Source organism: Budorcas taxicolor, chromosome 12 (genome assembly GCF_023091745.1).
Source record: "Budorcas taxicolor isolate Tak-1 chromosome 12, Takin1.1, whole genome shotgun sequence".
Classification (NCBI taxonomy): domain Eukaryota; kingdom Metazoa; phylum Chordata; class Mammalia; order Artiodactyla; family Bovidae; genus Budorcas; species Budorcas taxicolor.
The window spans coordinates 10593448-10617097 of NC_068921.1; positions in this window are offsets into that span (position 1 = coordinate 10593448).

Here is a 23650-nt window from a genome sequence, read left to right on the forward strand (position 1 = left end):
CCCTCTGAGAACCTTGACACTGGCTGTTAGATAGACACACCTTAAAAAGAAAACATGCATTTCCCTGCTGTTGTCAAAAGCATGGCAAACAAAATAAAGCCCATTAGCTGGGACTGTTTAGCCATCTGGTCTTGATACAGAAACTTGAAGCAATTACTGAGACAACAGGGTTAATTCCACTTGGACAGGAATTTATTTATTCTGACTTGCTAAAGTCACTGGAGAAGGCGATGGCACCCCACTCCAGTACTCTTGCCTGGAAAATCCCATGGATGGAGGAGCCTGGTGGGCTGCAGTCCATGGGATCGCGAAGAGTCGGACACGACTGAGCGACTTCACTTTGACTTTTTACTTTCATGCATTGGAGAAGAAAATGGCAACCCACTCCAGTGTTCTTGCCTGGAGAATCCCAGGGACGGGGGAGCCTGGTGGGCTGCCGTCTATGGGGTCACACAGAGTCGGACACGACTGAAGTGACTTAGCAGCAGCAGCAGCTAAAGTCACAGCTGAAAATCCTCATTTGAATAACATTTAAATGAATTCATTGGATATTTTTCCATGGTCTCCTGTCTGGGCTCTCTCTAATCCAGGTTGACTGACCTGTTCACTGCCCTTCCCACTCAACCCAGATACTCTTTGCAACATCCTGCATATGATGTTTTTAATAGTGTGCCCTCTCCACCTGCAGCATGAACCCTGCCTTCTACCCTGTGTGTATCTCTTACAGACCTGTACATACCTCTACTCAGAGGTACCGTACTCAGAGGTACTGTAGCTTATTTATACCTCATTTATCAAGTGCAACTGAGGAAGCCTTCTCTGAACATAGCTCCACCATGAGCTCTCTGTCCTCTGGCAGTTCACACTGTCAAAACTGACATCTTCTTACTGCCTCTTGTAATCATTTGTCTTCAATAATTGCTACAAATTGCTTAAAAGCAGAACAGAGCCGAACGTATCTTCATGTCCTTAAAAAGGATAGCATCCGATCTTCTTTATTGTAGGTGTTTAAACAGAGATATTACTTTGCCAACAAAGGTCCATCTAGTCAAGGCTATGGTTTTTCCAGTGGTCATGTATGGATGTGAGAGTTGGACTGTGAAGAAAGCTGAGCGCCGAAGAATTGACGCTTTTGAACTATGGTGTTGGAGAAGACTCTTGAGACCCCCTCGGACTGCAAGGAGATCCACCCAGTCCATCCTACAGGAGATCAGTCCTGGGTGTTCATTGGAAGGACTGATGTTGAAGCTGAAACTCCAATACTTTGGCCACCTGATGTAAAGAACTGACTCATTGGAAAAGACCCTGATGCTGGGAAAGATTAAGGGCAGGAGGAGAAGGGGATGACAGAGGATGAGATGGCTGGATGGCATCACTGACTCAATGGACATGAGTCTGGGTGAACTCCGGGAGTTGGTGATGGACAGGGAGGCCTGGCGTGCTGCGATTCATGGGGTCACAAAGAGTCGGACACGACTGAGCGACTGAACTGAACTGAAACAACATTTTGATTCACGGATTGAGTTTAAATGGCCCTAAATGTTTTTTCTAGATTTTATGCAGGTGAACTTGCCTATAAGCAGATGGTATTCACATAAGCAAACTAGATGAATCTATGTTGATGGTAGCATCTATGCCAAAATTCTACATCATGCCTTCACTAGGTAGAAGAATTCATCTCCATTGCGTGAACCATGTGAAAAACAAAATGTAGGAAACAATTTTCAACATGATAGTTAAGGATTACCTTAACTCTCTCTTAGCTAGTAAGAAATACCCTTATTAGGGTAATTATTTTCAATTTGGAAACTTCATGATCAAGAAAACAGTAAGTGCAAATGAACTTTCCGTTCGTTGTTCACTGTTACAAATTTTCAGTCATTGCTCTCTAGAAAAGCTGTTGAGAGAGAGGAGAAGTTGAAGACAGAAGCTGAACAAAGTATTTCAATGAAATATAACGACAGAGAAACCATTCTTGCCTTTATTTTAAAAACATTCTGGAAATGAAAAGGAAAAAATGAAGAAACAAGAGAAAGATGTATCAGGCTTTAAGATTCTCAAACATGACTATAGAGCATAAAGAAACAAAAAAACTTCAGTTGCTAAATGTCAGCAAATATTTCAGGAAACAAATATTAGTCTCTTCCCTCCTCCAGTCTGTGACTGGACTGCCAGAGTGTTGCTTCATGAAAGGACATTTCAAGTCAACAAAGACAAAGAAAGCCTTCCTTTTACTGTCCTAACAGAATCAAGGCATTTTGCTGTCGTTCAGTCACTAAGTTGTGTCCAACTCTTTGCAGCCCCATGGACTGCAGCACGCCAGGCTTCCCTGTCCTTCACTGTCTCCCAGAGTCTGCTCAAACTCCTGTTCATTGAGTCAGTGATGCCATCCAACCATCTCATCCTCTGTTGTCCCCTTCTCCTCCCACCTTCAATCTTTCCCAGCATCAGGATCTTTTCCAATGAGTCAGTTTTTCACGTCAGGTGGCCAAAGTATTGGAGCTGCAGCTTCAGCATCAGTCCTTCCAATGAATATTCAGGGTTGATTTCCTTTAGGGTTGACTGGTTGGATCTCCTTGCAGTCCAAGGGACCCTCAAGAGTCTTCTCCAACACTACAGTTCGAAGGCATCAATTCTTTAGCGCTCAACCTTTTACATTGTTCAGCTCTCACATCTGTACCTGACTACTAGAAAAACCATAGCTTTGACCATATGGACATTTGTAGACAAAGTAATGTCTCTGCTTTATAAAATACTGTCTAGGTTTATCATGGCTTTTCTTCCAAGGAGCAAGCATCTTTTAATTTCACGGCTGCAGTCACCATTCATAGTGATTTTGGAGCCCAAGAAAATAGTCTGTCACTGTTTTCATTGTCTTCCCATTTAAATTTTCCAGACTGATTTAAAAAACTGATGTTCTATTGTCAACATCATAGAAAATTCACCATGTCTATTCGTTAATGCATATTATAAACACTTACAATGACTTTTGTTAAAACACCATGTAACAAGCTAAGGGCATTTCTTCCCCGAACCTTTAGAGGTATTGAGAAGAGCCCGGGCTGCCTCTCTTCTGAACAAAGGAATGATTACTCCTATTATTCTTTGAAAAGAATATGTTAAGGTTATGAATGCATTGTAGCATGTGTATCTTAACTCGACTCTCTCTATGGGCATCTAGAGGGCTCTTAAAAATACAATAAAACTTGAACTAAAATTCCATGAAAACTCAGATAAGAGAAAATTACCTATCTCTGAATCCTCTTTGGAGAGTGTTTTAGAGAGTTTGAAAAAGGACATTGATGGATTCCTGCAGACAAAAGTTTAAAAAGTAATAATATCTGAACTGGGTGAAAAAAAAGAAGGTGCCGAAGTGTTCCCACCGTATTCTGCTGATGCTTTAAGTTCTTCACAGTAGTAATTGGAATGGGATTTCATTACAAGAAGTTTTTACCCACTCACACCAACTGCATCCTTATAAGAGTGATGAGGACTAAGTGCACCTGTTCTGACCATTACCTTCATGGTCTCCAGGGAAACAGCCCAGGGAAGTTATCAAAGCTGTAAAAGGAGAGAAGGCAATCATAAGACATTGCCAACAAGCTCAACACTTCATATACTTGGAGCTGTAAAGTAAATAACAACTCATACAATTTGGCTTCCATAATCATGAGCAAAAAAGTCCTCATTTCCTTTTCTACTTATTTATTTTATTTAAAAACAGCCCATTTCCCTTGAAAAGTATTATTCATATTCCTATTTTCTTCAGAGAATATAGTCTCCATAATATTGTCAAGAACGGTGCATTTTAAGGTGTAGGTAAAGTTAAAATGGTTGGATGGCATCACCAACTCAATGGACATGGGTTTGGGTGGACTCTGGGAGTTGGTGATGGACAGGGAGGCCTGGAGTGCTGCGGTTCATGGGGTTGCAAAGAGTCGGACATGACTGAGCGACTGAACTGAACTGAAAGTTAAAATTAGCCATCAACACAAATAATTCTTCTATCAGAAGTTTTTTAAACATAATAATTATTTGCAACTCTTTCTTGGTTCTGTTTTAGCTTTCAGAAGTGTATGGCTAAATCATAGTGTCATTTTGTGGCTAAATCACATAGTGTCATGATATTTTACAGAAAACCTTTATATGTGATGTAAAACCTCCATTCCCAACCTCTACACCTGGAATGTACATTTTCCTTCTGGTCCAGAGCTGTCATATGCTCCAAAATCACGGCAGATAGTGACTACAGCCATGAAATTAAAAGACACTTGCTCCTAGAAAGAAAAGCTATGACCAACCTAGACAGTGTATTAAAAAGCAGAGATGTTACCCTGCCCACAGGGCCATCCAGATAGTCAAAGCTATGGTATTTCCAGTAGTCACATGTGGATGTGAGAGTTGGACCATAAAGAGGCTCAGTGCCAAAGAATCGATGCTTTCAAACTGTGGTGCTGGAGAAGACTCTTGAGATTCTCCTCCAGATCTCCTTGGACTGCAAAGAGATCAAGCCAGTCCATCGTAAAGGAAATCAACCCTGAATACTCAGTGGACAGGCTGATGCTGAAGCTGAAGCTCCAATACTTTGGCCACCTGATGTGAAAAACTGACTCATTGGCAAAGACCCTGATGCTGGGAAAGATTGAAGACAGGAGGAGAAGGGGACAACAGAGGATGAGATGGTTGGATGTCATCGCTGACTTGATGGACATGAGTTTGAGCAAGCTCCGGGAAAAGTGAAGGACAGGGAAGCCTGGTGTGGTGCAGTCCATGGGGTCACAAAGAGTGGGACATGACTGAGTGACTGAACAACCACGTGATGAGTAGTTACATCTGGTAGACTTTTCTCTAGACTTCCTGGTCCTCAGTCTAGTTTAATTTGGCAGAGTCAATCTCCTGCTTTATAATCCCTGAGGAGAGAGAGCACTCTCTAAACCTACTAACCTACTGTTGAAGTCTACATGTTGCCAGGGGACGTGGAGGAGACCCTAGCCTACGTTCTCCAGATCTAGCGTTTCCCAACATCTGCTCTGACGCCCTCTGTATTTCACAGAGTTGGCCAAGTCTGTGCAATTCCAGATCGAGTCACAGTTGACTAATTGCACCTGGTGTACACATCCTCACTTGACTTTCTGAGTGAGGTAAGAAAACCAAGCTTAACCAACATTGTTCAGTCACTCAGTTTTGTCTGACTCTTTGCAACCCCACGGACTGCAGCCTGCCAGGTTTCCTTGTCCTTCACCATTGCATAGTAAGAGACACAAAACTATGCAGTGAAACAAGATGGGGGTTATTTTCAAAACTCTTTGTCGCATGTGGTCCTGAGCATCTATTACCAAACCAGTACAAATTGGGACATGATTAATTCGACTCCCATTTTCTGCTCATCCCCCATGAGATCCAGGCAGGTGAAGCTCTGATCTTTTGCTAGGGGAAGGCAAGATAGAGACCCTCTTGCCTCCCAGGAGAGGAGAACTCTGCAGAGGGAAGAGAGACGGGGAGGATGAGAACAAGTCTTGCATCCTCGGAGCTCTCTGAAGCCAAATTTCATTCCTTCGATGTTTTACAGAGCCTTCTTCCTCTCTAGACATTCACATTCTCAGATCCTATCTCATTCTACTCTCTTGACTCTCCACTAACCCTCCTTGGTAACCCTCTTGGCTCAAACTTCCAGGGAAAACTCAGATATCATGAGGGCAGAAATGTTTACAGTTAAGAAAAAGAATACAAAACTTCGGATACAAAATCAGATGTGAAAGAGAGTGTTTAAAAATAAGGGAAATTTGCACTGTATCAGTGGTTAAGTTTCTAACTGGTCTTAGGCGCTGTCCGTCAGGTCCCTTCTGCAGCTGTCGCCTCTAACAAATGGCTGCTCCTCTCCTCACCCCCACTTCAGTTTCCATTTTCCTGTAACAGTGCTTTGGAAAATTCCCTCTTTCGCAAATAAGACCCTTGATTAGTTGAGAGATGTCACTGATGCTTATGAGTCTGTGCAATATTTTCATTAAGCTTTTGTATATCCCAGTTGATAACGAAAAGGGGAAATGAATCCAGTTAGGTATTGCATTAAAACTGAAAACAATGATTAAAAAACAAAACTCTTTTAGACAAATCTCATTTCTTTTTTCTAAGGGTTTTGTTTTATTTGCTTTATATGCATTTCTGAACCAAAACCATAAGTAAAAAAAAAAAAAAAAAAAGAATTCTATTTAATAATCCCAATACTGCTTTTTTAAATGCACAGAGATTTACAAGATAGACAAACCAGAGATGAGAAATTACCCTTAGTAGTTAAAATTCAATAGCACTAATGAAGTTACAGGGAAAGGTTCATTTTCCGGTGCTATCTTTAGGTTTCTTTGGATCCCTAGTTGTTGGCTTTCTCACTAATTTGGCAATTTGCCATAGGTTTCCCAGTTATTAATGCAAATTAGTGAGCTTTAGCTCTAATGTGAATATTAATATTTTTGTTGAGAACCCATTCCATGTACCCTCTCCTAGTTTCTCAGGAAAAGTTTATTTTTTGAAACCTTGGAGAAAGACTATATGAGATGCACGTATATGTTTATGAAAAAGCATTTGAAAACCAATGCATTTTTTTTTCATCTTCTATAAAGAAAGTGTCAGCGACTTTGGTAATTTTGGATTTAAAACACCCCAAACACTGGCAGACACGCACATTGTGCTGTATTACGGGAATACTGGTCCTAGGCTAGAAAGGATTTTCTAGCCCAGTCTGAACAATAACCACTTGATCACACATCTCGCCTGCATCTAAGCTTCTCAATGACAGAATATGTGCCTCTCACTTGTTGGCTCCGAGCCCTCTGCTCTGCATCCCACACAGTCACTGGGGATGTGTGCCTTCAGCTACACGACCTCTGGGGCACACTGGGGAAACGGTGCCCTCTGCCCATGACCCTTTTAAGACCCTTTCATGTCTTCCAAAGTTGTCACCATGGCACTCCCTTGCTTTCATAATTCTCCCTGACAACCGCTCCTCCTCAACGCCCGCCCTCACCATGGTGCTCTAATTTAAGTGTGGAGACTGCTTCTGTCAGCGCCCTTCTTCCTAACAGGAGGCACACTGCCGTTTTTCCTGTGAATACATCAAAACTCCCAACTTCCTTGTTCCTTAAGGATAGCCCTCTCAGCCTGGCATCTAGTGTACTGCTTCACCTGACTCAGGCCTTGGAGAATTCCAAAGCTCGCTCTCCCTTTCTTTCCTAAATGAGGCATTATTTAAATGTAACTCTTGTCATCAATCAAGTTGGAGGCAAGAAAAATCGCATGAACTGGTATCCCAATGAAAGAGAAAGATACGTTTGTCAGCTGAGACTTCAAAACAAGACAGCAAGACGGAAAGGGGGGAGGAAAGAGACATCAGAGTTCCTTGTTTTTCTGAATTATATCAGCTCCCACTGATGGTTCTAGTGTTCCTAAAAGAATCTTGAACTTTGCATTTAAAGACGTGCTCTGACACATTAGGGACTCAGTTCCATTATTGATAAAATGTGGATAATAATACTACCTCACAAAACTATAGTACACATTAAACAATAACATAGGTAACATACCTAGCTCAGTTGGTTCGATTGGTTCAGTCACTCAGTCATGTCCAACTCTTTGCGACCCCATGGACTGCAGCACACCAGGCCTCCCTGTCCATCACCACCACCCAGAGTTTACTCAAACTCATGTCCATTGAGTCTGTGATGCCATCCAACCATCTCATCCTCTGTCGTTCCCTTCTCCTCCTGCCTTCAATCTTTCCCAGCATCAGGGTCTTTTCCAATGAGTCAGCTCTTTGCAACAGGTGGCCAAAGTTTCAGCTTCAACATCAGTCCTTCCAGTGAACACTCAGGACTGATCTCCTTTAGGATGGACTGGCTGAATCTCCTTGCAGTCCAAAGGACTCTCAAAAGTCTTCTCCAACACCACAGTTCCAAAGCATCAATTCTTCTGTGCTCACCTTTCTTTATAGTCCAACTCTGACATCCATACATGACCCCTGGAAAAACCATAGCCTTGACTAGTTGGACCTTTGTTGGCAAAGTAATGTCTCTGCTTTTGAATATGCTATCTAGGTTGGTCATAACTTTTCTTCCAAGGAGTAAACGTCTTTTTATTTCATGGCTGCAGTCACCGTCTGCAGTGATTTTGGAGCCCCAAATCTGCCTAGCTCAGAGTCTGGCCTAAATAAGCAGTGATGTTACTATAATTGAAAGTATTATTAAAATAGCATGTGTCTATCAACACTCCCTTGGACTGCAAGGAGATCCAACCAGTCCATTTTGAAGGAGATCAGCCCTGAGATTTCTTTGGAGGGAATGATGCTGAAGCTGAAACTCCAGTACTTTGCCCACCTCATGCGAAGAGTTGACTCATTGGAAAAGACTCTGATGCTGGAAGGGATTGGGGGCAGGAGGAGAAGGGGACGACAGAGGATGAGATGGCTGGATGGCATCACTGACTTGATGGACGTGAGTCTGAGTGAACTCCGGGAGTTGGTGATGGACAGGGAGGCCTGGCATGCTGGGATTCGTGGGGTCGCAAAGAGTCCGACACAACTGAGTGACTGAACTGAACTGATCAACACTGGGTTAGCCACATCGGAGGATAAAAAGGAAACTGGGGTCCTAATTAATACATGCACAAAAACTGGATTCATTAGACTAAACATTGAAATAGAAAACCAAATTTTTTTTAATTTTAAAAGAAAATATATATCTTTATGATTTATGTCAGGACGGAATTTTAGGCTAGTTCTCTCCCAAAATTAGTAATCATAGAAAATTATGTTTGTTGTCATAAAAATAAATTTTAAAGTTTCATTTTTTATTTTTATGGAAGCAAAATTTTATTTTCCTAAAAATACTGGCATGTGTCTGAACATCAACCCGGGTCCTTGCTGGGGCCCTGGGGTTAATCACCAGTGAAACAGCCACAAGCACAGTCTGAGATTGAAACTCTAGAGGGGTTCTGACCAGAAACTGTATGATCTATGAAGAAGCAAAGAGATAAGCCAACTCCGATTTCCTTCAGGAAAGGCAGGACTCAAAAAGCAAGGTAATAATTGGATATGGAGTTCAAAAGTCCAGGCCCAGGGAATTCTAGGTCCAAGATGTTCAAGTTGAGATGCAAAGTTGGTCAGATCAAGAATAGGTGGGCAGCAGATAGCAGCCAACTCGGGCCTCAAACACAGGTGTGTTCAGTCAGAGGTCACGTGGTTCTTGGGGAGGGGTGTGTGTGTGTGTGTGTGTGTGTGTGTGTGTGTGAGTTGCTCGGTCGTATCTGACTCTTTGCAACTTCATTGACTGTAGCTCTCCAGCTTCCTCTGTCTGTGGAATTCTCAGGCAAGAACACTGCAATGGGTTGCCATTTCCTTCTCCAGGGGATCTTCCCAACCCAGGGATTGAACCCAGGTCTCCCACAATGCAGGCAGATTCTTTACAGTCTGAACCACCAGGGAAGCCCTCTTGGGAAGGTAAAGTGTGTGGAAAGGGTCTGAACCAAGACAGAGAGCCTAGGATGTAAGAGAGAGGAATGCTTTGGGCCCATCTTAGCTGTTGTGAAGATGCTGCATAAATATGATTCAAGGAACACCACCTTCGGAAGACACCTGTGTTCATCTGAAAGACCACATTTTCCAAGCGGCAGTTATATTTCCTGAAAACCAGCCACCTGCTACTTGAAGTCACATGCCCTGCTGTGCAGGGACAGCCAGCAGATGTGACAGCTGTGTCCACGTGACCTACGCGGTGAACTGGCCCTGCGGGGGCAGCAGGGCTCTACAGATTGCCCCTCTGGGTGGTGTCAGTGGCCCTCTCCAGCTGAAGTCAATCTGTCAGCAGCCTTTACTGGGCACCTGTCCCGCGGGCTGCAGGCAGCACCAGGCACAGATGCTCAGGCACCCAGCGCTTCCCAGGAAGAAATGAGATATCTCCCCTCCAAGAGTGTGCATCGGCCACTCCCCTCTCAGACTTAAAGGTCCTTCTCTCCACCCAGTGTCTTTCGACCACACTTCGCAACCTCCCTGCAGCATCCTGGTGCATCTGTGAATCGGTAATGTTACATCCCTTCTCTTTAGACTCCTCTTGCCTGTTCTTGCGATCCACTGAAACCTATCCCCTGAAGTTAACACACACTTTCAGTTGGTCAATGTGTGCCCACGTCATTTCCAGGGAAGGGTTTGAGAGCTTAGTCTAAGGAAGGAAAAAAAGAAAAGAAAAAGAGAGAAGCAAAAGTGGGTGCCTCATGCAAAGGGGAAATCAGAACAGACTGCAGTGAAGCTAAACTGTCTATTCGTTTGAATCAAGTGCTATAAATTTCTAAGCATAATGTTTGACAGTAAACTGTCATCAAAGCAACAGACTCATTATAAAAATGCTAAGGGTATATAAATCTCATTGACTGCTTATCATTAACTGTGCGGGGTGCTGATAGGAAAAGCCTGCTTATAATTGATGTTTCACTAATAAGGTCCATTTTAGAGTACAGCTGTCAAATCTGTTACTCACCTTTCCCCAGTCATAGAGTTGTTCTGGACAGTGCTGAAATTAAATGTTAAAAGTGTGGTTTCAGGCATTATCTTGCGCTCTAATATCTTGTCTCAGCATTTAAAGCATGCCTCACCACTAATCAAAGCTCTACAGCCAGATTGTTTTTCAGAAAGTAAATCAAAACAAGTGAGAGAGATTTAAAAAAAAAAGATGATGAATATTGTAAAGTAAAAAATAAAAAAATAAAGCAGTGAAGTGCAACAGAGTATTGCTTGCCTCCTTTCAAAATATAAATGGCAAAATGCAATTAAAATATTGGCAATTCAATTATTCCATTCTTCTAACAGGTTATCAGCATTAATGATGTTCTGTTCTGTTTTGTTTTGGATTATAATGGAGAAGCCTGCCCATAAGCTCCTATGACACAGTCAGGAAAAGACTAGGCTCTTCTACCTATGTGAGTGCAGACTCATGTCCGGGTCTTTGTGACCCCATGGACTGTAGCCTACCAGGCTCCTCTGTCCATGCGATTTCCCGGGCACGAATACTGGAGGGCTTTGTTTGCCATTGCTTCCTCCAGAGGATCTTCCCAACCTAGGGATCAAACCTGTGTCTTCTGCGGCTCCTGCATTGCGGGTGGATTCTTGACCACTGAGCAACCTGGGAAGCCCAGGCTATTCCACTTACGTTGTCACATTTATCTTTAGGCAAAGATTTCAAGAACTCAGAGCAGTTAGCCAAGCATTTGGCCATGTCTTCCTGATTGCAAAGGTCAAGTAAAAAGATGTTAGTTCTTCACAGACGCTATCTAAGGCAGAGAACATGTCCAAGGAAAATACTAATATAAACACCAAACAAAGAAGTACATGTTTTAACCCCAGGGAAACTTCAGGATCCATATTCTTAGAGTGCCAAACACTAAAAAAATCTCAGTAAACTGTGTGAAAGAAAATGTTTTCCTCTTTCTGGCATGTGATAAGTGATATGTTGTATTTCCTAGTACTGGTCCTCGTGCACTGGAGGCCTCAAGAATATCAAGGAATCGAAAGGAGAAGTTTCTAGAGTGTGTCAAGCTGAAGTGTGGGGCAAGGATTAAAAGCTGAAGGCCACAGCAAGAGCCAGCTTTGTCAAAATATTAGAGCAATGAAGAGTAAGTTTGTTGACAAAGGGGACGTGGGTGTACCTATGGCTGACTCTTGTTGACGTTTGACAGAAAAACCACAAAATTCTGTAAAGCAATTATCCTTCAATTAAACAAATAAAGTGGCATAAAAAAAAGATCACAAACCTCCTGGGTCAGAGTCATTTCTGAATTAAGGAATCCATGTGAAAAAGGGCTAAGATAAAGCCCAGGGGACAAGAAGTTGCAGTCCTCCTCAGCCAGGTTTGTTTGTTTTTTTTTAACTGTGAGATATTTCCCCTTTTGTGGCCATATCCTGTATGTATTTTATTTGTTTATATTGAAATACAGTTGATTTACAGTGTTGTATTAGTTTAATGTGTAAAGTAATTCAGTTATTCATTAAAATATTGACCATCCCAACTACTCCATTCTTTTAACATGTTCAGCGTTAATGCTGTTCCATTTTGTTTGGTTTTGGTCATGATGAAACTTGTTCATAGTCCTATGACGTGGAAGGTCAAAGACTAGACATGCGCATATATATTTTTTCAGATTCTTTTCCACTGTAGGTTTTTATAAGACGTGGAATATAGTTCCCTGCGCTATGCAGTAGGTCCTTATTGCTTATCTATTTCACAAATAACAGTGCGCACCTTTCTCTGTATATTTTGTAGCAGCATCACTCATGAATTATGAATGACTGTGCATCCAAGTGAGTGAAATAACTGAGTTGTGACCTGTCTACACAGCAGCACCTTTCTCAGAGTCTGTACCCTTGAGAATTCTCAAGTTTCTAATAACTGATGCCATTGTTTGGAGAAAAAGCAAGAACTATGGTACACTGAATTCCCCTACCATGGGTCTGGGTTCCCAATCCCCCAACTAGATCACTCAGTTTAACATCCACAGGTGCAGGTGAGGGGGGGTGAATTGAGAGAGTACATTGAAACGTATACATTATCATATGTAAAACTGGATAACCAGAGGAAATGTACTGTATGACACAGGGGAGCTCAAACCTGCCCTGTGATAGCCTAGAGGGGTGAGATCGTGTGGGAGGTGGGAGAGAGGTTCCAGAGGGAGAGGATGGATGTATACCTATGGCCAATGCATGGGGTTCCCTGGTGGCTCAGGTGGTAAAGAATCCACCTACAATTCGGGAGACGTGGGTCCTATCCCTGGGTTGGGAAGATCCCCTGGAGGACGGCATGGCAACCCACGCCAGTATTCTTGCCTGGAGAATCCCCATGAATGGAGGAGCCTGGCGGGCGGCAGTCGTTAGGGTTGCAAAGAGTCGGACACAACTAAGCGACTAGGAACAGTACATGGCTGATTCACGTTGATGATAAAGGAAAAAACTCCACAGGCTAGGGTAGTGTCATTGCTGTGCAATGTTACAGCCCCATCACCACTCCCTTCTGAACTTTGCAGTTAAGTCTAGAAACTTCCTTGGGTTCTTTAACCAGGAATCTGAGGCTTTCCACCATCTTGTATTTTCTCTAGCCTTTTGGGAGCCCTTTGCCTTCCCTTCAAACTTGCCAGTTTCTCTCCTTCCAACCACCCAGTGCTCAGCTTCTCATTCTTGGGTCTGCACTCAACTCCTCTCCACCCTGTCCCTCTTCACTGTCAATCTGAATAGATCCTGCCTCCAACATCAACAGATCTTCACCCTGGGAGGAAGTCGCTTACCTCTCTGAGGCTAGATAGTAAAATGAGCATGGAAATCTGATCCAGGTCCCTGCTCAGTTCATGTTCAGTTCAGAGCTGCTGACTTGCTCAGGCCATCTAAGAGCTCTTCCACTGCTATCTGATGTATTCTCAGGGGCTTTGATAGTCGCTCAGGGGAGGTGCGTGCATGCTAAGTCACTCAGTCATGTCCAACTCATTGCAACCCCAGGGACTATAGCCCACCAGGCTCCCCTATCCACGGGATTCTCCAGGGAAGAATACTGAAGAGGGTCGCCACGCCCTTCTCCAGGGTATCTTGCCAACTCAGGGATCGAACCTGCCTCTCTTAAATCTCCTTCATTGGCAATGGGAGTCTTTACTTTCAGCACCACCTGGAAAGCCCATGCATTTAGAATAGGTGCCAGCGAGACTGCTGGAGATACACAGTTGCTCCCTCCCCACTCATGCTTGTTGCAACCTCTGCACTGATTTAGAAAAAGGCTCTTGCACAGAATATAAGCTAAGTTCCATTGCTTAGTATTCAAGGCCCTTTGCGATCAGCCTGACTCTGACCCCCGCTGTCCCACCCAGCCCACAGCCTCCCCCAAACACAATCCTTCCATACTCACAACACACACACACACACACACACACACACACACACACACACACACACTTTAATCCCCAGCAATACGGAACTAACCAAGCTCTCTTTTGCCTACAGACTTTGGTCCATTTTCCCCCAAACACACCCTTGCAGTGTTTTTATTTTGCCATTTGTCTTAACTTTTCATCAACCTTCAAGTCTCAACTCAAATTTTATCCTCATTAAGAAAACTCCCCTGACAACCCCAGACAGACTACCATTCTCCGGCAGCCATGGTGTCTCCGCAGTTTAGACACTCAATTAGGGCAGTCGTCTTGGTGTTTATTTGCAAGTCTAGCACCCTTTAGATATTAAACTCCTTCAGGTACTGTGTCTCTTGATCTCATCTCCAGGATGTACATAGTACCCACCACACTGTAGATGCTCAATAAATGCTAGAAAAATAAATGAATATTAACAAACTCTTCTATAGAGCCTCTTCAAAAACTTCAAACAGAAGCAACAAGCGTTCAGTACTGTGGTTCTCTCAACATGGCGTTGTCTTCCCAGGTGTCTCAGATGGTAAAGAATCTGCCTGCAATGCAGGAGATATGCGTTCCATCCCTGGGCTGGGAAGATCCTGTGGAGATGGAAATGGCAACTCACTCCAGTGTTCTTGCCTGGAGAATTCCGTGAACAGAGGAGGGCACAAGGAAATATGCTCAATATTCTGTAATAACCTATTAGGGAAAAGAATCAGAAAATGTATATTAATATACATGTATATGTGTGTAGATTTTATATATATATATATGAAACCGAATCACTTTGCTATATGCTTGAAACTTACACAACATTATAAATCAGCTATACTTCAATTTTTTAAAATGGACCATTGGTCTCATACACTCTTCAGGCACTATGTCTATTATGAGGGCTGAATAACAATTTGCTCAAATCATCCTACACTTAAGGCAACTTCATCTAGAAACTTATCAACATTGACCAGGCATGTGAGGACCACATAACCTTGATAGAGTTGTGGAGGATCAAACTGTGCAACCATCTCATTCACATTCACTGCAGTAACTAACTCCACGAGTAGGGAATAGAGGTAAAAAGATGAAGATAGTGATTCAGAGGCCTTCAGAATTAATGAGCTTTAGACAGGGAAAATCTCTGCTGCTTAGTGTCCGGCCACATTCTGAATTTTAGCCAAGTATTTCACTAAAGTAAGAAAGCGCACACCATACATTCATCTCCGTGGTTGGAAAAAGAATTCAATGCCTATATAGCAGGGTGGAGGAAGGATGATATGATTTTGTTAATAGAAGTAAATACATAAATAAACATTACAGCTGAATGCTTGGAGATGATCTAGTCTAGCCAACAATGCTGTCAGAATCACACTCGTGACAAGCAGTGCAAACAGAATAAGACAATCTTCCTCCTAATTTTAGCTTGCCTCCATATTATCGTAAACTAGTAATAGTATGCAGTTCACCTACAAATGCTGAGATAACAAGAAGGCCACAAAGTACTCCTGAATCTCCAGACATGCTAAGCAAAGAAAAGCAATTTTTATTTTTTGCTGATAAATGGTTTAATCAAACCTAACAGATGAGGCAATATATTTTGAGAACATTTTGTTGTTCAGATCATGGGGTCAGTAATTTTCTTTGGTGCAAACACATTACAGTGTAACCGAGTGTTTGCTGGGGGAGGAAGTCGTGGGAAGGCATGCCATAGATTTTCTGCAAAAGGTAGTATATTATGTTCTATCCAAAAAGTATTTTATATTCTTAGATTTCAAAAGGGCTATAAGAGTAGAAAGGTATCAGAACTGAGAGTTTCCTTGTGATTTTGCAGAAAGAGAACAAAATAGAAATGCAACATCATGCTCCTCAAACGAACGAAAACACCGAAGAAATATGCAAAAAGATGGATATTAAATTTTGGTACAGTTTTCAAAATTCAACTCATGCTCTCTGTGGTCTGTGGCTGACTTGGGCAAATGTCACGAAAAATGATGATCAGGTTGCTCTTGTGTCATTCAAACAATTCAGCTCTGTACAAGAGATGGTCCCTGGCTGTGTCCCAGGAAGACATTGCTTGTGATGACCAGTCGGCCTTTCATCACAGCCAGGAGTGTCCACGAATTACAGCCGTGCACCACGCACTGCAGATTTGCTTTGTTATTCACATCGCATTGCTACCGGATAACGGAAGTCAGTCACCTTTGCAGACCAGGCCTGGATTTCAAATGATTCTCACACACTAGCCTACTGTGTCCAACAACAATGAGATGTGTATAGGAAAGGCACTGACTCACTTTACAGATGAAACCACTGAAGCACGGAGAGGTTAAACAGCCAACCCAAGTCATCTCTAAGGGGTGGTAGGTCTTCCAGCCACCCACCTCATATCCCTGGACCCCGGCGCCAGGACTCCACCCCTAACAGTTGCCGGAAGAGGGGGCTTTGCAGATGCTCAGTCCTATGTTTGCGTTTCTGTCCCATCGGTTACCTCTCCGGGCTCCTGCAAAGATACTGCCAAGACCTCTGCCTCCTCAGGGCTCCTCAGGTGGTGCTAGAGGTTAAGAACCCGCCTGCCAATGAGGAGACAAGAGATGCAGGTTGGATCCCTGGGTCAGGAAGATCCCCTGGAGGAGGGCAATGGCACCCCACTCCAGTACTCTTGCCTGGAGAATCCCATGGACGCAGGAGGCTGGCAGGCTGCAGTCCATGGGGTTGCACAGAGTTGGACACGACTGACACGACTTAGCAGGCTTGCACTGCTGTCCATTCTACAGAAAGCTGGTGTGATCTCAGAGACCCTTCCCTCTCACTTCACCTTGTGTAATTTTCCCATACAGTTGCTGTACTGCCGGAGGTTCTATAACTAAGTAGGGCAGGAGCCCTAGAAAGACAGCTTCCAACGGGTGAGACTTCTTGTCCCAGTGGCCAGTTAGCTGAGGGGGTTCCTCAGGCATGCAGCACTTTCTGGGCTCAGGCCAGGAACAAGTGTTCTCTGAAGAACTAGGTCTTTAAGCATAAAAACCAGGACATAGGTACATGCTAAGTCGTGTCAGTCATGGTCCACTCTGTGAGACGCCATGGACTGTACCCCTCCAGACTCCTCTGTCCATGGGACTTTCCAGGTAAGAATACTGGAGTGGGTTCCCATGCCCTCCTCCAGGGGATCTTCCCAACCCAGGGATCAAACCTAGGACAGTCTGAGGCAAACCAGGGCAACTGGTCCTCCTAGTTTGCAAAATTTTAATGAGCTATCAGAAACAAGGACTTCGTTCACTGAAGATGTTTGGAATGTTATGTCGTTTATTTCCCATTTGCCCATCAATGACAACATACCAAAAATTCACAGGAAATGAAGCCGAATTATGAAAAACCTAGTTTGGGCAAAAATGGAACTGAATGGATCCTTCATGGGGGAGCACATGGAGCTGCAGGAGAACGTTGGTCCATGAGAGCTTCTGGAAGAGATGATGCCCACTGACCCTCTGCAGACTTCTCTTAGAATGTGCCATGGATTTTCAGTTCACACCATCTCCTTCTGATGAGGGAGACAGAGAAGGGCTATGTCTTATTTATCACAAACCTTTGCATAGTAGACACAGTAAAACGGATGGAGGAGCCTAAGGAAACCTGGCAACAAAATGCCATGCATCCTGGATAGGATCCTGGGACAGGAAAAAGGGTGCAGGTTAAAAACCAAGGGACTTCTCCGGCCATCCAGTGGTTAGGACTCTGTGCTTCCTGTGCAGGGAACACCAGTTCGATCCCTGGTTAGGAAACCAAGATCTCATATGCTCCGTGGTATGGCCAAAAAAAAAAAACTAGGGAAACCTGAATACAATGTGGACTTTAGTTAATAGCAATGTATTGATATTTGATCATTACTTGCGACAAATATACCATGTAAGAGTACAATGTTAATTATAGGGAAAATACTAGGTATGGAGTATGTGGAAGCCCTGTACTATTTTCACATTTCTGTAAATCTAAATCTATTCTGAAATTAAAAGTCTCTCTTCAAAGTAAAACTAAATAAAGGAACCTTTTTAAAAAAAATATGAGAGCAAAGAAAAAAAAAGATGGATAAATGGATGGGGGCTGGATGAATGGATTAATGGTGAATGAAATGAATAAAGGGAATAAATGAATACTGACCAACCTCAAAGGAGTGAGGAAGAATGGTCATCAGTTGGTGGAAATCGCCAGCCAACAGCACTTTTATGTTGAAAAAGGATTTATTGAAAAGGTGCTGGATTAAATGGGCCACTAGTTCAATTTTGTTTTGTGGAGTTTGACCCTTATCAGTTGATTCTTGTTGTTTAGTATTTATTGAGAGAGATTTGTTCTGCACTTAAGCTACTCCTGGGGAGAAGGTTAGACTCTTCTGGAAACTGCATTAACTCTTTCAAGCCACTTGGGTGCTATTCAGTGAATTACTTCTCAGTAATTAAAGATGCTGCAACACAAAAACACAACGTGCTGTGAAATGGGAGGTAATCTCTCTGCCCACCTTCCCCAGCTGCCTCTTTGTGATTAGAGAAGAGATAGGGCTCAAATATGTGGGGATTACACAGTGACAGTCAAGCCTGCTTTCATATAAGAACCTATGGTAGTCTCTCCCAAAGCCCAAGAATCTTTCACATTAGAGAACAAAGATTAGCAGGATCAAGGGACTAGAGCACTTAACGGCTCTAATCCTCATTCCCGCACAAATTCACTCTGCGGTTTTGTACTTATCGCCCTCAAACTCTTTACCTTCTTTACCCCTCTCTGTGCATCTGGAGGATGATAAGAGCCATTGTGGGCTCTGGATAACCAACATCTCTCATCTTTCCCCCCCTAATATAAAAAATAGTGCTAGGCTTGAAGGACTGCCTGTCTTTGTTCGTACCCAAATACAAGCCTGAAATCTATTCATTAAACAGAAACTGTCTGCCCTTCCCATCCTCATCAGCTCACCCATTTAAAGCCAGTGATATTCACTTTCCATTTTCAAACAACTTGAGCTGCTCTTTTGCATCTTTAATTATCCAGGGCACCAGTCTTGTTTTGTATGACTTACAACATGCAGTTTTGCCCTTAGTTCATTTAAGCAAAATCCTCTTGTTTGAGCCAAGACATATTCAATATACAATTACCTGGTAGGTCAGGGCTCTGTCGTTTTGTCATTTTTACTGGCATTTTCTCCATTATTGCTAAGTACTGAGCAGTTGAAGCTGTCAAAGCCACATGGCTGGTCTGAAACTTAATTTTCCTAAATTGCACAATTCTTCAGGAACAGCTTCCCCCCACCCCAACAACCACCGCCAAGTGCAGTTCCCTTGAAAAGGGGCAAACAGGGTTAAACTTCAAACTGAGTCACACAGAACTTACCAAAAGCAGTGGTAGGAGGAGGCAATTAAGCAAAAGTTGGATTTGCAAGACGGCATGAGATTTTTAGAGAAAATACAGAATATAAGAGGCTGTCCAAAAGGCTGCTCAGAAACTTTTGAGTAGCAAGAGATCTCAGAACACGACATGCTGGGGTCAAAAGAAGCAGAGAGACAAGGCAGAGATGCTTACTGAACACCCACCATTTAGAAACTGTGTGCTTGATATTTGATACACATGGGTCCATTCATTCTAATAATAACCAAGTAAGGTAGACAGGTTTATTCCCATTTTCGAGAAGAGGGAAAAGAGTTGGAAAAGCTAGTGGACTGATGCAGGATACCAGCTGGGAAGTGAGACAGTCTTCTGAATGGCTCTTCTGAATCCACACACAGGGTTTATTGTGTGAAACCATCCCAGAGATGGTTTAAAAGCAGTTCCTTATTAACTGAAGACTCATCATCTAGTATTATAATCTCTCTGGCTATAAGTCCTGAGAAGGAACAGGGGACACACAACACCCAGAGCTTCCTGGCCTTACCCTGCTACGCTCAGCACTACGCATCTGCGCCCTACCTTGCCTCCAGGTGATTTGAGGGAAGCAGCGCCTACTTGGTTTCCTATTCGGGGTGACTGTGAGTTCCCCGCACTGACTTCTCATGAAGAAAAGCTCTTTGAAACCCCATAAGTCACTCGGTCCCCATCACCAAGTAGGGTAATGAGGCTAAAGCAAGCTTAGCCTCCTGCTTTGCATTAGTCTCAAAGAGAAACTACCTGTTCCCACTTTTAAAGAAAAACAGAACAAGATTGCTGACCATTCGCTAAATCAGAGTGTCTCAGTAAGCAAACGCAAACCTCAGAGTACATCAAAACACAAATGCTAATTATTTGGAGATAACCTGACAAGTTTTCCAAACCCATCCTCTCTCAACCTTACTGTAAAGGACTGAGAGTTTTGAGAGTTAGTTTTAACAATGTTTCTTACTCAGACACCAGTAGGTATTTCTGTCTTCATCCGCATGAGGATGAAAACTTAGATTATGGGTTCCCAGTCACTGGTGACCTACTTGATCATAAAAACTAGGCCAAGCCCACAGATTGGACTATTTTTTACCAAATACGCTTAATACTTTCATTTCCACTCAAATGGCATCTCCACCAGGGTTCATGTTGAGCGTAGCTCAACACATGCGGATCTGGGCCATGGCCGGTGAACAAGAGTCTCTTGACAGCAATGTGGTCCCAGCACCCATCCCTTCCCTCTGCACCCCACCCTTTCACAACCCGGCAAGTTCATATGTATAGGAACCTTGGGGCAACCCCCACTGCCAAGGCACACTATGAAGAATGAACCTTACTCAAGGAGAAGTCTGGCCTCGACCCAACTGTGCAGAGGCAACCTCTAAACTCTTGGAATTTCTTGAGTGACAGAGGTGTCTTTGTTGGTGGTGATGGATCCCTTAGACACATGTAATCGTGCATGCTCACCAGATGACCTGTGATGGGCACCCAGTAGTTTATGCCAAAATGATGTCAGGTGAGACCACAAATCAGGGGATAGGCTTAGGGTGGGAGCTGCCTGCACCAGAGAGACCAACCCTGCGATTAGAGCGGGAATTTTGGGTCACATGAAATCAGCTGACCCCTGGGGAAGAACGAAGTTCAGTCACATGGATAATTGCTCAGTCAGTCATGCCTATGTAATGAATTTCAGTAAAAACTCTGGACACCAGAGCTAACTGACCTTGCTGGGTGGAAAATTCTCTGTGTATTACCACACACTGATATCAGGAAAATGCTGTGTTGCTGAGGACCTTGGAGTTTCATATTCGGAACCCTGCTAGTCTCAGATTTTACCCTAGGCATCTTTTCCTTTGGCCGGTTCTGATTTGTATCCCCCTACTCTAATAAAACTGCATCTGTGAGTATAGTTCTCCCTTGGTCTCTCTGGGGAATTGGATACAGGACCTGCCATAAATATCAAAACCTACGGATGCTCAAGTCCCATAGTTGACCCTCCATATCCTTGGATTTCACATCTATGGATTCAACTAACCACAGATCATAAACATAGTAGAAGACCTATGCTTGGTTAATTGAAGCAGAACCCACAGACACAGAGGGCCAACCACATATTTATTGAAAAAATATCTGCATGTAAGCAAATCTGTGCAGTTCATGGGTAAAATGTATAGCACTTCCCTGAATTCTGGGAGTTGTCCTAGTGAGGATCAAACGTCAGTAATTCTCCAAGGACCCCCAGCCTTGTAACCAGCTAGTCAGAAGTGAGGGCAGCAGGGGACTCCCAGACTCAAGGCATACCTGGAAGCAGACAGGACTGCGTCCTCATTTTGAGTCTGACTGACTCTGGATACAAACCCACATTCTGAAAGTAGTTGTTTCAATCCAGTTTCCCTTGGTTCTTCTCCTGGCTCTGAATCATTCTTCCTACCTTTCTCACTTTCCAACTCAGCCTCATTGTAACACTTCATATAGCGTCCTGAGATGTGTCTTTCCCAGGCTCACCCTAAAAGTCAAAGATGAAAACCTTTAATTTATGATCACTACTCCCTCTGTCAAAAGAAATGACTCGAATAGAGATTAACAGCTTTATTCATTCCGTGCACATCAGGACACATCCAAAGACCAGAGAATCGCTGAGTGGAAGAAAAGCAGGATTGGAGTTTTACAAAGTGAGGAGGAGAAGAGAAGAGTGTCTTTGTGGTCTCGCTCAGGTAGCTGTTTTCACCTTTAAATGATCTGAAACTCACATTTGGCTCAGGATCACTGGCACAATCCCATTGCAACAACTGTCAGAACAGAGCTTGTAAGAGATGTTTGTGCCAGCCTTTCAGTCTGTAGGGCATTTAGGGATTGGAGGTGGAAAGGTAGCAAAAAGGGGAAAAGAGAGAGAAAAGGAAAGGAGACAAGGTTCAGAGGTAAGAGAAACAGTGTCCCCTTTTATCGAGCCTGGTTTAGTCTCAAACTCCCTACTTATAGAGCCCAACATCCAGACATTTAGAAGTGAGACAGTTCCCCACACTAAGCTGCACACCACCTGCCTCCTCCAAGCAGGCACACAGGCAGCAGCCTCACTGTGTGGACCAGACCTGCCACCGTGAGACCCAGGACCAGAGCCCCACTCCCCGTGGGTCTGCGTGGAACAAAGAGATGCATGTCTTGTCTTCTGGGATCTTTGCTGAGACATGCAGGGTCTTGTTGACATTTAACTTGGAGGCTTAGAAATGAGTCTTGTGGAGACAACCTCCTGAAAGGAAGAAAATGTTTCAAATGAAGCAGCTGACAAAGGATTTATCTCCAAAATATACAAGTGGTTCATGCAGCTCAATATCAAACAAACACACAACATAATCAAAAAATGGGTGGAAGGTCTAAACAGACATTTCTCCAAAGAAGACATACTGATAGCTCACACACACATGAAAAGATGCTCCACATCGCGCAAAGTCATTTCTTTCTATGAGAGAAATGAAAACCAAAACTACAACGAGGTACTACCTCACACTGGTCAGAATGGCCATCAGAAAAAAAAATCTACAAGCAATAAATGCTGGGCAGGGTACAGAGAAGAGGGAACCCCCTTCCATTGTTGATAGGAATGTAAATGGATACAATCACTATGAAGAACAATATGGATGTTCCTTAAGAATCTAGGAATAAAACTACCATGTGACCTGGCAATCCCACTACTGGGCATATACGCTGAGAAAACCAAGACTCCAAAAAGCACATGGACCCCAATGCTCACTGCAGCACTATTTACAATAGCCGGGACCTGGAAGCAACCTAGATGTCCATCCACAGATGAATATCTAAAGAAGATGTAGTACATATATACAATGGAATATTACTTAGCCATAAAAAGGAACAAAACTGGGTCATTTGTAGTGGTGTGGATGAACCTAGAGTCCGTCTTATGCAGTAAAGTAAATCAGAAGGAGAGACACAAATATCATATATTAGCACACATAGGTCCGTCTAGTCAAGGCTATGGTTTTTCCTGTGGTCAGGTATGGATGCGAGAGTTGGACTGTGAAGAAGGCTGAGTGCCGAAGAATTGATGCTTTTGAACTGTGATGTTGGAGAAGACTCTTGAGAGTCCCTTGGACTGCAAGGAGATCCAACCAGTCCATTCTGAAGGAGATCAGCCCTGGAATTTCTTTGGAAGGAATGATGCTAAAGCTGAAACTCCAGTACTTTGGCCACCTCTTGTGAAGAGTTGACTCACTGGAAAAGACTTTGATGCTGGGAGGGATTGGGGGCAGGAGGAGAAGGGGACGACCGAGGATGAGATGGCTGGATGGCATCATGGACTCGATGGACATGAGTCTGAGTGAACTCCGGG